This window comes from Arachis hypogaea, chromosome 20, assembly GCF_003086295.3.
Source record: "Arachis hypogaea cultivar Tifrunner chromosome 20, arahy.Tifrunner.gnm2.J5K5, whole genome shotgun sequence".
NCBI classification, from domain to species: domain Eukaryota; kingdom Viridiplantae; phylum Streptophyta; class Magnoliopsida; order Fabales; family Fabaceae; genus Arachis; species Arachis hypogaea.
In genome coordinates, this window is record NC_092055.1 from 131,692,645 (window position 1) to 131,704,692 (window position 12,048).

At 40.0% G+C, this 12,048-nt stretch overlaps 1 non-coding gene across 1 annotated transcript; it reads right to left on the bottom strand.

The window, feature by feature from the left end:
- Positions 1–8,693: 8,693 nt before the first annotated feature.
- On the bottom strand, positions 8,694–8,801 carry LOC112787797 (small nucleolar RNA R71). Its single transcript, XR_003195188.1, has one exon. It is a non-coding gene; the product is annotated as a small nucleolar RNA R71 (small nucleolar RNA).
- Positions 8,802–12,048: the final 3,247 nt, after the last annotated feature.

A 12,048-nucleotide genomic window follows, 5' to 3' on the forward strand; every position in this document is an offset into this window, starting at 1 on the left:
TCAGAATGGACCATCCTGGATATATTCTATGATGGTTTATCTGAGTTATCAAAGATGTCATTGGATACTTCTGCAGGTGGATCCATTCACCTAAAGAAAACGCCTGCAGAAGCTCAAGAACTCATTGACATGGTTGCTAATAACCAGTTCATGTACACTTCTGAGAGGAATCCTGTGAGTAATGGGACGCCTATGAAGAAGGGAGTTCTTGAAGTTAATACTCTGAATGCCATATTGGCTCAGAACAAAATATTGACTCAGCAAGTCAATATGATTTCTCAGAGTCTGAATGGAATGCAAGCTACATCCAACAGTACTCAAGAGGCATCTTCTGAAGAAGAAGCTTATGATCCTGAGAACCCTGCAATAGCAGAGGTGAATTACTTAGGTGAACCTTATGGAAACACCTATAACTCATCATGGAGAAATCATCCAAATTTCTCATGGAAGGATCAAAAGCCTCAACAAGGCTTTAATAATGGTGGAAGAAACAGGTTTAGCAATAGCAAGCCTTTTCCATCATCCACTCAGCGACAGACAGAGAATTCTGAGCAGAACCCATCTAGCTTAGCAAACTTAGTCTCTGATCTATCTAAGGCCATTGTGAGTTTCATGAATGAAACAAGGTCTTCCATTAGAAATTTGGAAGCACAAGTGGGCCAGCTGAGTAAAAGGATCACTGAAATCCCTCCTTGCACTCTCCCAAGCAATACAGAAGAAAATCCAAAAGGAGAGTGCAAGGCCATTGACATAACCAAAATGGCGGAACCCAATGAGGGAGAGGAGGACGTGAATCCCAAGGAGGAAGACCTCCTGGGACGTCCAGTGATCAATAAGGAGCTTCCCTCTGAGGAACCAAAGGACTCTGAGGCTCATCTAGAGACCATAGAGATTCCATTAATCCTCCTTATGCCATTCATGAGCTCTGATGAGTATTCCTCTTCTGAAGAGAATGAGGATGTTACTGAAGAGCAAACTGCCAAGTTCCTTGGTGCAATCATGAAGCTAAATGCCAAATTATTTGGCATTGATACTTGGGAAGATGAACCTCCCTTGTTCATCAATGAACTAAGTGATCTGGATCAACTGACATTGCCTCAGAAGACACCGGATCCTGGAAAGTTCATAATACCTTGTACTATAGGCACCATGATCTTTAAGGCTCTGTGCGACCTTAGTTCAGGGATAAACCTCATGCCCCTCTCTGTAATAGAAAAACTGGGAATCTATAGGGTGCAAGCTGCTAAAATCTCATTAGAGATGGCAGATAATTCAAGAAAACAGGCTTATGGACAAGTAGAGGACGTGTTAGTAAAGGTTGAAGGCCTTTACATCCCTGCTGATTTCATAGTCCTGGATACTGGAAAGGAAGAGGATGAATCCATCATCCTAGGAAGACCTTTCCTAGCCACAGCAAGAGCTGTGATTGATGTGGACAGAGGAGAATTGATCCTTCAATTGAATGAGGACAACTTTGTGTTTACAACTCAAGGATCTCTCTCTGCATCCATGGAGAGGAAGCAGAAAAAGCTTCTCTCAAAGCAGAGTCAACCAAAGCCCCCACAGTCAAACTCTAAGTTTGGAGTTGGGAGGCCACAACCAAACTCTAAGTTTGGTGTCAAACCCCCATATCCAAACTCTAAGTTTGGTGTTGGGAGGTCTCAATAAAGCTCTGCACATCTGTGAGGCTCCATGAGAGCCCACTGTCAAGCTATTGACATTAAAGAAGCGCTTGTTGGGAGGCAACCCAATTCTTATCTAACTATATTTTTCTTGGTTATATGTCTTTATAGGTTCATGATCATGTGGAGTCACAAAATAAATATAAAAATTGAAAACGGAATTAAAAACAGCAGAAGAAAAATCACACCCTGGAGGAAGCATCTGCCTGGCATTCAACGCCAGAACAGAGCATGGTTCTGGCGCTGAACGCCCAAAATGGGTAGTATCTGGGCGCTGAACGCCCAAAATGGGCATCATCTGGGCGCTGAACGCCAGAATTGCACCCTGGAGAGGAGCTGGCGCTGAACGCCCAGAACAAGCATGGTTCTGGCGTTCAACGCCAGAAATGGCCAGTAAATGGGCGTTGAACACCCAAAATGGGCACCAACCTGGCGCTGAACGCCCAGAGTTGTGTGCAAGGGCATTTTACATGCCTAATTTGGTGCAAGGTTGTAAATCCTTGAACACCTCAGGATCTGTGGACCCCACAGGATCATCTCAGGATCTGTGGACCCCACAGGATCCCCACCTACCTCTACTCACTTCTTCTCACCCCTCTTTCACACAATCCCATAAACACTCTTCCCCAAAACCCTTCACCAATCACCTCAATCTCTCTTCCCCATCTCCTCTTCACCACTCACATCCATCCACTCTTCCCTATAAACCTACCTCATAAACTCCACCTACCTTCAAAATTCAAAACCAATTTCCCATCCAAACCTACCCATATGGCCGAAACCTTCCCCCCTCCCTTTCCTATATAAAGCCCCCCATTCTTCTTCAAATTCACACAACACAACCCTCTCTTCTCTTCTTGGCCGAAACACAACCCCTTCTCCCTCTCCTCCATTTCTTCTTCTTCTTCATCTATTCTCTCTTTTATTGCTCGAGGGCGAGCAATATTCTAAGTTTGGTGTGGTAAAAGCATAAGCTTTTTGTTTTTCCATTACCATTGATGGCACCTAAGACCGGAGAATCCTCTAGAAAAGGAAAAGGGAAGACAAAAGCTTCCACCTCCGAGTCATGGGAGATGGAAAGGTTCATCTCCAAAGCCCATCAAGACCACTTCTATGATGTTGTGGCCAAGAAGAAGGTGATCCCTGAGGTCCCTTTCAAACTCAAAAGAAACGAGTATCCGGAGATCCGACATGAAATTCAAAGAAGAGGTTGGGAAGTTCTAACAAATCCCATCCAACAAGTCGGCATCCTAATGGTTCAAGAGTTCGATGCTAATGCATGGATCACCAAGAACCATGATTAAAGTAAGAACCCGGATCCAAAGAACTATGTTACAATGGTTCGGGGGAAATACTTAGATTTTAGTCCGGAAAATGTGAGGTTGGCGTTCAACTTGCCAAACATGGAAGAGAACGCACGCCCCTACACAAGGAGAGTCAACTTTGATCAAAGGTTGGACCAAGTCCTTATGGACATATGTGTAGAAGGAGCTCAATGGAAAATTGACTCAAAAGGCAAACCGGTTCAACTAAGAAGACTGGACCTGAAGCCTGTAGCTAGAGGATGGTTGGAGTTCATTCAATGCTCAATCATTCCCACTAGCAACCGGTCTGAAGTTACTATAGACCGGGCCATTATGATCCATAGCATCATGATTGGAGAAGAGGTGGAAGTTCATGAGGTTATACCTCAAGAACTCTACAAGGTGGCTGACAAGTCCTCCACTATGGCAAGGTTAGCCTTTCCTCACCTCATTTGCCACCTATGCAATTCGGCTGGGATTGACGTAAAGCGAGATATCCTCATTAAAGAGGACAGGCCCATCACTAAGAAAAAGATGGAGCAAGCAAGAGAGCCCATTCATGGAGCTCAAGAGGCGTATGAAGCTCATCACCATGAGATCCCGGAGATGCCTCAAATGCATTTTCCTCCACAAAACTATTGGGAGCAAATCAACACCTTCCTAGGAGAATTGAGTTCCAATATGGGACAACTAAGGGTGGAACATCAAGAGCACTCCATCATCCTTCATGAAATAAGAGAAGATCAAAAAGCAATGAGGGAGGAGCAACAAAAACAAGGAAGAGACATAGAAGAGCTCAAGGACATCATTGGTTCCTCAAGAAGGAAACGCCACCATCACTAAGGTGGATTCATTCCTTGTTCTTATTTCTTCTGTTTTTCGTTTTCTATGTTATGTGCATATCTATGTTTGTGTCTTCATTACATGATCATTAGTAGTTAGTAACTATGTCTTAAAGTTATGAATGTCCTATGAATCCATCACCTCTCTTAAATGAAAAATGTTTTAATTCAAAAGAACAAGAAGTACATGAGTTTCGAATTTATCCTTGAACTTAGCTTAATTATATTGATGTGGTGACAATGCTTCTTGTTTTCTGAATGTATGCTTGAACAGTGCATATGTCTTTTGAAGTTGTTGTTTAAGAATGTTAAATATGTTGGCTCTTGAAAGAATGATGACAAGGAGACATGTTTTTTGATAATCTGAAAAATCATAAAAATGATTCTTGAAGCAAGAAAAAGCAGCAAAGAACAAAGCTTGCAGAAAAAAAAAGAAAAAAAATATAGGTGAAAAAAAATAGAAAGAAAGAAAAAGAAAAAGCAAGCAGAAAAAGCCAAAGCTCTTAAAACCAAGAGGCAAGAGCAAAAAGCCAATAACCCTTAAAACGAAAAGGCAAGGGCAAATAAAAAGGATCCCAAGGCTTTGAGCATCAGTGGATAGGAGGGCCTAAAGGAATAAAATCCTGGCCTAAGCGGCTAAACCAAGCTGTCCCTAACCATGTGCTTGTGGCGTGAAGGTGTCAAGTGAAAACTTGAGACTGAGCGGTTTAAGTCAAGGTCCAAAGCAAACAAAAAAAGAGTGTGCTTAAAAACCCTGGACACATCTAATTGGGGACTTTAGCAAAGCTAAGTCACAATCTGAAAAGGTTCACCCAATTATGTGTCTGTGGCATTTATGTATCCGGTGGTAATACTGGAAAACAAAGTGCTTGGGGCCACAGCCAAGACTCATAAAATAGCTGTGTTCAAGAATCATTATACTGAACTAGGAGAATCAATAACACTATCTGAACTCTGAGTTCCTATAGATGCCAATCATTCTGAACCTCAATGGATAAAGTGAGATGCCAAAACTATTCAAGAGGCAAAAAGCTATAAGTCCCGCTCATATGATGAAGCTATGTTTCATTGATAGTTTGGAATTTATAGTATATTCTCTTCTTTTTATCCTATTTGATTTTCAGTTGCTTGGGGACAAGAAACAATTTAAGTTTGGTGTTGTGATGAGCGGATAATTTATACGCTTTTTGGCATTGTTTTTAGTATGTTTTTAGTAGAATCTAGTTACTTTTAGGGATGTTTTCATTAGTTTTTATGTTAAATTTACATTTCTGAACTTTACTATGAGTTTGTGTGTTTTTTTGTGATTTCAGGTATTTTCTGGCTGAAATTGAGGGACTTGAGCAAAAATCAGATTCAGAGGTTGAAGAAGGACTGCTGATGCTGTTGGATTCTGACCTCCCTGCACTCAAAGTGGATTTTCTAGAGCTACAGAACTCGAAATGGCGCGCTTCCAATTGCGTTGAAAGGTAGACATCCAGGGATTTCTAGCAATATATAATAGTCCATACTTTGTCCAAGTTTAGACGATGCAAACTGGCGTTCAACGCCAGCTCTCTGCCCAATTCTGGCGTCCAGCGCCAGAAACAAGCTGCAAAGTGGAGTTCAACGCCCAAAATGGCACAAAAGCTGGCGTTCAACTCCAGAAAGAGCCTCTGCACGTGTAACATTCAAGCTCAGCCCAAGCACACACCAAGTGGGCCCCGGAAGTGGATTTATGCATTAATTACTTACTTCTGTAAACCCTAGTAGCTAGTTTATTATAAATAGGACCTTTTACTATTGTATTAGATATCTTTTGATCATTTTGAGATCTCTAGACCTCCATGGGAGGCTGGCCACTCGGCCATGCCTACCCTCTATTCACTTATGTATTTTTAACGGTAGAGTTTCTACACTCCATAGATTAAGGTGTGGAGCTCTGCTGTTCCTCAAAGATTAATGCAAAGTACTACTGTTTTCTATTCAATTCATCTTATTTCGCTTCTAAGATATTCATTCGCACTTCAACCTGAATGTGATGAACGTGACAATCGTCATCATTCCCTATGAACGCGTGCCTGACAACCACTTTCGTTCTACATTAGATTGAATGAGTATCTCTTAGATCTCTTAATCGGAATCTTCGTGGTGTAAGCTAGAATGATGGCGGCATTCAAGAGAATCCGGAAAGTCTAAACCTTGTCTGTGGTATTCCGAGTAGGATTCAATGATTGAATGACTGTGACGAGCTTCAAACTCGCGATTGCTGGGCATAGTGACAGACGCAAAAGGATAGTAAATCCTATTCCAGCATGATCGAGAACCGACAGATGAATAGTCGTGCCGTGACAGGGTGCGTTGACCACTTTCACTGAGAGGATATGATGTAACCATTGACAAGGGTGACGCCTCCAGACGATTAGCCGTGCCGTGACAGGGCATTTGGATCATTTTCCCGAGAGAAGACCGAAAGTAGCCATTGACAATGGTGATGCATTACATAAAGCCAGCCATGGAAAGGAGTAAGACTGATTGGATGAAGATAGCAGGAAAGCAGAGGTTCAGAGGAACGAAAGCATCTCTATTCGCTTATTTGAAATTCTCACCAATGATTTACATAAGTATTTCTATCCCTATTTTATTAATTATTTTCGAAAACCCCATTACTATTTTATATCCGCCTGACTGAGATTTACAAGGTGACCATAGCTTGCTTCATACCAACAATCTTCGTGGGATTCGACCCTTACTTACGTAAGGTATTACTTGGACGACCCAGTGCACTTGCTGGTTAGTTGTGCGAAGTTGTGAACCATGGTATTGGCATCATGTTTTTGGCACCATTACCAGGGAAAGAAAGAGCGATGAATTTTACATAATCAAAGTGTAATCACAATTTCTGTGCACCAAGTTTTTGGCGCCGTTGCCGGGGATTGTTCGAGTTTGGACAACTGACGGTTCATCTTGTTGCTCAGATTAGGTAATTTTCTTTTTGTTCTCTTTTCAAAATTTTTCAAAAATCTTTCAAAAATTTTCTCATCTGTTTTCGAAAAAATAAAAAAATGTTTTCAAAAATATATTTTTTTTCTTCAGAATTTTTAAGAATGAATTCTAGTGTTTCATGAAGCATGTTGAAGCCTATCTGGCTGTAAAGCCATACCCAAACTGCTTTGGGATTGGCCTTCAACTAATCACCTCAGTGGAGCCATGCCCAATCCTTCTGGATAGGATATGTCAGGCGTGTCATGTCTGAGTTACATACTAAAGCTTGGCTGGCTATTAAGCCATGCCTGACCCTTTGATTGGAGCTTTAGAGCATAAGATTCCTGGAATTCATATTAAAAATTTTGGAATCCTTATTTTTGTTTTTCAAATAATTTTTGAAAAAAAAATACAAAAAAATTATAAAAATTATAAAAATTCAAAAATCAAAAAAATATATCTTTTCCTTTTCTCTCTCATAAATTCGAAAATTAGATTTGACATTTTCAAAAATTTTTAAAAATCTAGTTGTTTTATGAGTCAAATCAAATTTTCAATTTAAAAATCCTAACTTTTTCAAAATCTTTTTCAAAAATCAAATCTTTTTTATTTTTTCTTAGTTATTTTCAAAAATTATAAAAATATTTTTCAAAAATCTTTTTCTTATTTTTATATCAAATTTTCGAAAATAACAATAACAATTAATGTTTTGATTCAAAAATTTCAAGTTTGTTACTTGCTTGTTAAGAAAGATTCAAACTTTAAGTTCTAGAATCATATCTTGTGATTTCTTGTGAATCAAGTCATTAATTGTGATTTTAAAAATCAAATCTTTTTCAAAAACTAATTTCAATCATATCTTTTCAAAAATATCTTCTTATCTTATCTTTTTCAAAAATTTGATTTCAAAATACTTTTTCTAACTTCCTAACTTCTTATCTTTTCAAAATTTGTTTCAACTAACTAACTAACTTTTTGTTTGTTTCTTATCTTTTTCAAAACTACCCAACTAACTCTCTCTCTCTAATTTTCGAAAATATCTCCCCCTTTTTCAAAATTTCTTTTTAATTAACTAATTATTTCAATTTTTAAATCTTAATTTTCGAAAATTACTAACATTTTTCAAAAACTATTTTCTAAAATCACTAACTCTTTTTCAAAAATTATTTTCGAAAATTCTCCTTCTCTCTCATCTCCCTCTATTTATTTATTCATCTACGAACACTTCATCTCACCCAAATTCGAACCCCCTCTTCCATCTGTGTTCGAATTTCTTCTTCTTCTTTTCTTCTACTCACACTGGGACCTCTATACTGTGGTAAAAAAGACCCCTGTTATTATTATTTTTCTGTTCTCTCTTTTTCATATGAGCAGGAGCAAGGACAAGAACATTCTTGTTGAAGCAGATCCAGAACCTGAAAGGACTCTGAAGAGAAAACTAAGAGAAGCTAAATTATAACAATCTAGAGAGAACCTTTCAGAAATTTTCGAACAGGAAGAGGAGATGGCAGCCGAAAATAATAATAATGCAAGGAGAATACTCGGTGACTTTACTGCACCTAGTTCCAATTTACATGGAAGAAGCATCTCCATTCCTGCCATTGGAGCAAACAACTTTGAGCTGAAACCTCAATTAGTTTCTCTGATGCAGCAGAACTGCAAGTTTCATGGACTTCCATCTGAAGATCCTTTTCAGTTCTTAACTGAGTTCTTGCAGATATGTGATACTGTTAAGACTAATAGAGTAGATCCTGAAGTCTACAGGCTCATGCTTTTTCCTTTTGCTGTAAAGAGACAGAGCTAGAGTGTGGTTGGACTCTCAACCCAAAGACAGCCTGAACTCTTGGGATAAGCTGGTCACGGCTTTCTTAGCCAAGTTCTTTCCTCCTCAAAAGCTGAGCAAGCTTAGAGTGGATGTTCAAACCTTCAGACAGAAAGAAGGTGAATCCCTCTATGAAGCTTGGGAAAGATACAAACAGTTGACCAAAAAGTGTCCTTCTGACATGCTTTCAGAATGGACCATCCTGGATATATTCTATGATGGTTTATCTGAGCTATCAAATATGTCATTGGATACTTCTGCAGGTGGATCCATTCACCTAAAGAAAACGCCTACAGAAGCTCAAGAACTCATTGACATGGTTGCTAATAACCAGTTTATGTACACTTCTGAGAGGAATCCTGTGAGTAATGGGACGCCTATGAAGAAGGGAGTTCTTGAAGTTGATACTCTGAATGCCATATTGGCTCAGAAAAAAATATTGACTCAGCAAGTCAATATGATTTCTCAGAGTCTGAATGGAATGCAAGCTGCATCCAATAGTACTCAAGAGGCATCTTCTGAAGAAGAAGCTTATGATCCTGAGAACCCTGCAATAGCAGAGGTGAATTACTTAGGTGAACCTTATGGAAACACCTATAACTCATCATGGAGAAATCATCCAAATTTCTCATGGAAGGATCAAAAGCCTCAACAAGGCTTTAATAATGGTGGAAGAAACAGGTTTAGCAATAGCAAGCTTTTTCCATCATCCACTCAGCGACAGACAGAGAATTCTGAGCAGAACCCATCTAGCTTAGCAAACTTAGTCTCTGATCTATCTAAGGCCACTGTGAGTTTCATGAATGAAACAAGGTCTTCCATTAGAAATTTGGAAGCACAAATGGGCCAGCTGAGTAAAAGGATCACTGAAATCCCTCCTAGCACTCTCCCAAGCAATACAGAAGAAAATCCAAAAGGAGAGTGCAAGGCCATTGACATAACCAAAATGGCGGAACCCAATGAGGGAGAGGACGACGTGAATCCCAAGGAGGAAGACCTCCTGGGACGTCCAGTGATCAATAAGGAGCTTCCCTCTGAGGAACCAAAGGACTCTGAGGCTCATCTAGAGACCATAGAGATTCCATTGAACCTCCTTATGCCATTCATGAGCTCTGATGAGCATTCCTCTTCTGAAGAGAATGAGGATGTTACTGAAGAGCAAGCTTCCAAGTTTCTTGGTGCAATCATGAAGCTGAATGCCAAATTATTTGGTATTGAGACTTGGGAAGATGAACCTCCCTTGTTTACCAATGAACTAAGTGATCTGGATCAACTAACATTGCCTCAGAAGAGACAGGATCCTGGAAAGTTCATAATACCTTGTACCATAGGCACCATGATCTTTAAGGCTCTGTGTGATCTTGGTTCAGGGATAAACCTCATGACCCTCTCTGTAATAGAGAAACTGGGAATCTATGGGGTGCAAGCTGCTAAAATCTCATTAGAGATGGCAGACAATTCAAGAAAACAGGCTTATGGACAAGTAGAGGATGTGTTAGTAAAGGTTGAAGGCCTTTACATCCCTACTGATTTCGTAGTCCTGGACACTGGAAAGGAAGAGGATGAATCCATCATCCTAGGAAGACCTTTCCTAGCCACAGCAAGAGCTGTGATTGATGTGGACAGAGGAGAATTGATCCTTCAATTGAATGAGGACAACCTTGTGTTTACAACTCAAAGATCTCTCTCTGCATCCATGGAGAGGAAGCATAAAGGCTTCTCTCAAAGCAGAGTCAACCAAAGCCCCCACAATCAAACTCTAAGTTTGGTGTCAAACCCCCATATCCAAACTCTAAGTTTGGTGTTGGGAGGTCTCAACAAAGCTCTGCACATCTGTGAGGCTCCATGAGAGCCCACTGTCAAGCTATTGACATTAAAGAAGCGCTTGTTGGGAGGCAACCCAATTTTTATTTATCTAACTATATTTTTCTTAGTTATATGTCTTTATAGGTTCATGATCATGTGGAGTCACAAAATAAATATAAAAATTGAAAACGAAATCAAAAATAGCAGAAGAAAAATCACACCCTGGAGGAAGCATCTGCCTGGCATTCAACGCCAGAACAGAGCATGGTTCTGGCGCTGAACGCCCAAAATGGGCATCATCTGGGCGCTGAACGCCAGAATTGCACCCTGGAGAGGAGCTGGCGCTGAACGCCCAGAACAAGCATGGTTCTGGCGTTCAACGCCAGAAATGGGCAACAAATGGGCGTTGAACGCCCAGAGTTGTGTGCAAGGGCATTTTACATGCCTAAATTGGTGCAAGGTTGTAAATCCTTGAACACCTCAGGATCTGTAGACCCCACAGGATCCCCACCTACCTCATCATCTCTCTCTCCATTCATGATCATCCCTTCTGTTTTCCATTTACCACTCACATCCATACACCCACCTACCTTCAAAATTCAGCATCTCTCTCCCACCCAATCCCACCCATATGGCCGAATACACACATCCCTTCATCTCCTCCATATCTTCTTCTTTTTCTTCTATTCTTTCTTCTTTTTCTCGAGGGCGAGCAACATTCTAAGTTTGGTGTGGTAAAAGCATAGCTTTTTTGTTTTTCCATAACCATTAATGGCACCTAAGGCCAGAGAAACCTCAAAGAAAGAGGAAAGGGAAGACAATTGCTTCCACCTCTGAGCCATGGGAGATGGAAGGATTCATCTCACAAGCCCATCACTAAGAAAAGGATGGAGCAAACAAGAGAGCACATTCATGGATCTCAACAGGCACATGAAGAAGCTCATCATCAAGAAATCTCTGAGATACCTCAGGTGATACAGTTTCCTCCACAGAATTTTTGGGAGCAAATCAACAACTCCCTAGGAGAAGTAAGTTCTATCATGGGACAATTAAGGGTGGAACATCAAGAGCACTCCATCATCCTTCATGAAATAAGAGAAGATCAAAAAGCAATGAGGGAGGAGCAACAAAGACAAGGAAGAGACATAGAAGAGCTCAAGGACATCATTGGTTCCTCAAGAAGGAAACGCCACCATCACTAAGGTGGATTCATTCCTTGTTCTTATTTCTTCTGTTTTTCATTTTCTATGTTATGTGCTTATCTATGTTTGTGTCTTCATTACATGATTATTAGTAGTTAGTAACTATGTCTTAAAGTTATGAATGTCCTATGAATCCATCACCTCTCTTAAATGAAAAATGTTTTAATTCAAAAGAACAAGAAGTACACGAGTTTCGAATTTATCCTTGAACTTAGCTTAATTATATTGATGTGGTGACAATGCTTCTTGTTTTCTGAATGTATGCTTGAACAGTGCATATGTCTTTTGAAGTTGTTGTTTAAGAATGTTAAATATGTTGGCTCTTGAAAGAATGATGACAAGGAGACATGTTATTTGATAATCTGAAAAATCATAAAAATGATTCTTGAAGCAAGAAAAAGCAGCAAAGAACAAAGCTTGCAGAAA